This window comes from Ctenocephalides felis, unplaced genomic scaffold, assembly GCF_003426905.1.
Source record: "Ctenocephalides felis isolate EL2017-DRISC unplaced genomic scaffold, ASM342690v1 CF-g0.4_SCAFFOLD_00845, whole genome shotgun sequence".
Classification (NCBI taxonomy): Eukaryota; Metazoa; Arthropoda; class Insecta; order Siphonaptera; family Pulicidae; genus Ctenocephalides; species Ctenocephalides felis.
The window spans coordinates 3,167,657-3,172,656 of NW_020536999.1; positions in this window are offsets into that span (position 1 = coordinate 3,167,657).

Genomic DNA, 5,000 nt, shown 5'->3' on the forward strand with positions numbered 1-5,000 from the left:
AAGCAAATTGCTGGAACTTCTCGTACCGTAACGAAATGATCGAGGAATATTAAATATTTTCAAATAGATTATTATTAATATTGTACACTGTCTAATATTTATAAGAATTATATAAACTAAATTTCAAATTCGAGATTATCTATTTGAAGTATATTAGAACTATAGTCAGAATTAAAAATAAATTCTGAATTATTTTCGATATACAAAATTTTTTTTTTTTTGAAAACAAAAAAAGTTGAAACAAAAATTCTTTGAATCATTTAAATTGGATGCTTATTCTCTCAAAAACTGCCATTTTTTACACATTTAGATCCGTATCTTCGAATGGCTGGGCCTGCCTTTACCAAAAACTAATCACCCCTTCTCCCAATCATTACTAATGACGTTTTTTAGATCATTCAATCTGATGCGCCGTTCTCTCAAAAACTCGATTTCTATTTTCTGCACCTGCCTTTGCCAAAACTAATCAGCAATCTCCCTATCAATAGGAATCGAAGTTTTTTAATAAAACATTCAAATCGGTTGATCCGTAACGGCCCTAAAACGTGACTGGAAATTTGTATCCATACATACATACCCACACCACTTCCATTTTTTCTGAGGTATGCCAGTAAAAGTTCAGAACTTCAAACGTCGAGAAATGTGAAAATTTTCAATTTCGATTTTCGGCCCATTACAATAACTTACCCTACGGGAACTTAAAAAGTACTCTAGAAGTAGAAAAAGGACTCTACTGCCGAGCAAACTAAATCTGGATATGCGAAAAAGAATCTTTATTTATTGATGATCACTAAAACACGGAACAGAATGAAAAGTGGACTATACAGCTCTACTGACAAACATACTGAAGCTCGACATGAGAAGAATTTTAATGATTACTTTTATTGATTAAACTAAGAATTAATTACATTTCTATAATTCTCAAAAATTTTAGAGCTCACTTATATGCTTGAAATTGCAATTCAAAGAAGATGAAGTTCAGCAATTTACCTGATGGTGTATTGATTTATCTAACGAAACGTATTAATTTCTTCATTTTCTTAAACACGTAACATTGCTCTTCGACACTAGAAAAGTTTTGCGCGCGCTTCCACGTCTCGGATATATATATATATCTAATGGATATATATATACCATATATACATATAATATATATATATATAATATAAATATATTTTAATAGGGGAAATCGAGGTTTTACAATCCACCGTACGAAATTTATTTTCAATTAAAAATTGACTTGTAGTAAAAAATTAAAGTTATAATGTGTAATAGCGCCAATGGATGTTTTTCAATTCATTGAAACGTTCAATTCAAGAATTTCTCTTTTATATCTTTAATCAATGTCGTTGTCAAATTATTAAGAACTAGATGACCAGACAGACATTGTCCTGTACCCATGTCTACATTTTTTTAATATAATATACTATATTTTACCGTTTACCTAAAAATAATAATTATTGTTTTTTAAATTACTCTTTATGCCAGAATGCATATACATTTATAATATGAGCGATGTTAAATGTAGAACTGCTTTAAACAATGACTTGTCGTTTTTCGCAATTTTTCATATATTTCAGAAATATTGCACATACATCCCAGTATTATTAATAACATACATTCTAGAAACTTTCCTTAACAAACTTCAGAAAGATTTATCAAAATACGAATAATCGTTTAGAGGAGTATACAGTGAGTGCTTGTAATTTAATATGAACTTTATATAATAGCAATAAAGCTCAAATTGATTCTACGTTTAGTTAGAAAACGTTTGTATGTGAAAAAGAAAAGGGCTGTTTTTAGGGTTTTCCCGGCAATTATTCGATTTTTTCTCGCCGTAAGAACCATCATTAGACTTGAACGAACATTTTAAAAAAATATTGGCCAAATTGGTCCGGGCGTTGTTGAGTTATGCGCTTACCAACACATTTTGCGATTTATTTTTATATGTAAGATAAGATAACAAAATTATTCGGAAAAATTAAGAGTAGCTCATTATATAATCTCACACAAGGTGAGAATACCTAATGGACAAAATTGTTTGTCACATTTTTTCTTATGTAATGTTATATATATATATATATATATTTGTAATTCAATTGTCCCGCCATTACTATTAGTGATGTTGGCAATAGTGTTTCCCTACTACAACTAGGTATCCGCCATCTTATATTTATGTTTATGTTAAAACTATGCAAAATAATTCTCTTCTTCCTGAATCGTGAACCAAGTAACATTTAAAATAAACTGAGTATTTTTAAGGAAGCATTTTTTTATTTGACCACCAAAAATTATTCGTTTACGATTTCCGCCCGGTTTCCCCTACTTAAAGAGAGCTCTTCACTCTTCCTCTGCATTTATAACGGAAAGATGTGAAAGTCAACTGGCAACTGGCAACTGGCAACTAACACAAACGGAATATAAATTGTAAATTCACTCTGTAGGAGAACACACGATTGTCCGTTTGTCCGATTGTGAGATTGAGATTGAGACAGGATCCGTTATTTGTCGTCGAGAGTTAACGGTCATTGCTGAAAACATATATCATTTAATTTTCATTACTGATGGAAAAAATAGCATGTACTTCCTCAACTTTTGACTTCACGATTTTTCACCAGGTGAAATTGAAATTTTGTGAATCTGATTCAGTTTCCTTCAGGCAGTAGAGCCCTTTTCTCTTTTAAAACTAGTTTGCTCGTCAGTAGAGTCCTTTTTCTTACTTTCATTTTGCCATTCAATTAGACCGTCAGCAGAGTCCTATTTTTTCTCATATTAAGTATCTCATATTAAGTTTGCTTGTCAGTAGATTTCTTCTTCTATTAATTATATAGTAGAATATTTTTTTATTCTTATGCCAAGATTCAATTTACTAGTCAGTTGAGTCCTTTTTAACTTTCCATAGGATAATTGTGATTGTCCAAAAATCGAAATGAAACATTTTTACATTGAATGAATCTGGCTTCAGTTTGCTTGACAGTAGAGTGCTTTTTTAATCTTCTATTATTTGATTGATTTTGCTAGTCAGTAGAATCCTTTCTAGTCTTTCACCAGGCTTCAGTTTGCTCGTCAGTAGTGTTCTTTTTAAATCCTCTACTGTTTGATTTTATTTACTAGACAGTTGAATCCTTTCTTGTCCTTCATCTGGCTTCATTTTGTTCGCCAGTAGAGTTCATTTTAAATCTTCTATTGTTTGATTTTATTCACTAGCTACTTTGCTCGCCAGTAGAGTCCTTTTTTAATCTTATACTATTTGATTTTATTTGCTAGACAGTAGACTCATTTTTAGGACTTCATATAGCTTCAGTTTGCTCGACAATAGAGTCCTTTTTAATCATTTATATTTAATTTATTCTGCTAGTCGGTAGAACATTTTTAGACATACATCAGGAATAGGTTTGCTAGACAGTAGAGTTTTTTTCTAATCTTTTACAATTTGCTTTAATTTTCGTAACAAGTTTTTTTTAATTCTACTATTACTATTTAATTTATTTCGTTTAATTTAATTTAATTGAATCCTTTTTCAGACTTTGCTTTGATAAAAAACATAATAAAACATTTTTTATTCCTTTGGGAAGTGGCACAGGAGTCTAAATTATTTTCACTTTTGAACTTGAGGGTAAGATGAACCTAATTCCAAAATTTCATACAAATTGGAGCACAGTAAAAAAATTCAAACCCAAAACGCTCTATTGACTTGAGTAAATATTTCGTATCCAATGCCAAACATATGAATTTTTGACAAAATGAAACTTCTAAATAATTTTTTGAATACGTAATTTTTTTTGTATTCTTATTTCGTAAAGTAAGGCAAAACATGACTGCATTAGTTAAAAAATGATAATCTGTCAAATTAAATTATATAGGATATATTCACTGACAGATTACAACTGTCAGATGCATGCGCAGACTGTTTATTTGTCAAACATATAAATGTATTTTATATTATTCTAATTTTTGGCACATCTCACCTGGTTTTCGGCAATAATAACGTAGACATTACATTATTTTTAATTTAAAATCATGAATATATTATATTTTATTATTGTCTTAGCCTATAAGTGAAATGGAATGTTTTTGCAGATGACAGTCTTCATTTGTTTTCAATGCCAACTAACGCCACAAATATTTTCAAGGTCAGACAATGATAAGCGGTTTTCTTGTAATTTTTTCCATTTATTTCTACAATCTAACTATATTTCTATGAATCAAAAAATCCTAGAAAATTCCCTTAACGAACTTTAGAAAGATTTATCAAAATCCGAATAATCGTTTAGAAGGATTATTCTTTCATACACCATTACAGAAGAATTTTATATACAAGATATATACTCATAAATAAATATATAATTTTTCGCGCTAACCATTTTAATTACCTTTTATAATATCTAGAACTGCGGTCATTTCGTGTGATCACCGGGTTTTCTAGTATATATATATATATATATTTATGTATGCATGTGTATGTACATATATGTATATGCATAATACGAATTGTTAATAGTAGAAGCCATTCCCACCGACCATATGTCCGTAATAAAATTTTCAAGTGCATTTTCCTAAACGAAGCGCAAACAGCAACAAAACAGCAGACTGCATTGTGCTAATAAACAGAACCGGTTTTATTAGAAAAAACATAATAATAATAATAATAATAATAATAATAATAAGCATAACGCAGTCGCCTTATGAGAAAATAAATATAATTATAATATTCTTATTATAATTTTATAGTTGACATTAAATTGTTGAACCCGTTGGACACTTCAAGTTCACACGAGAGGAGGATGAGGATACATATCGAGAGCGTTACGAAAAGTGTGATTGTTATGAAGTTAGACATGAGTCAGAAACTAGTGGTGTATGGCATCGTGCCTTAAGGCAAATTGCTGGAACTTCCCGTACCGCAACGAAATGTTTGAGGAATATTGAATGCTTTCAAATAGATTATTATAAATATTGTAACATTGTCTAATATTTATAAGAATTATATAAACTGAATT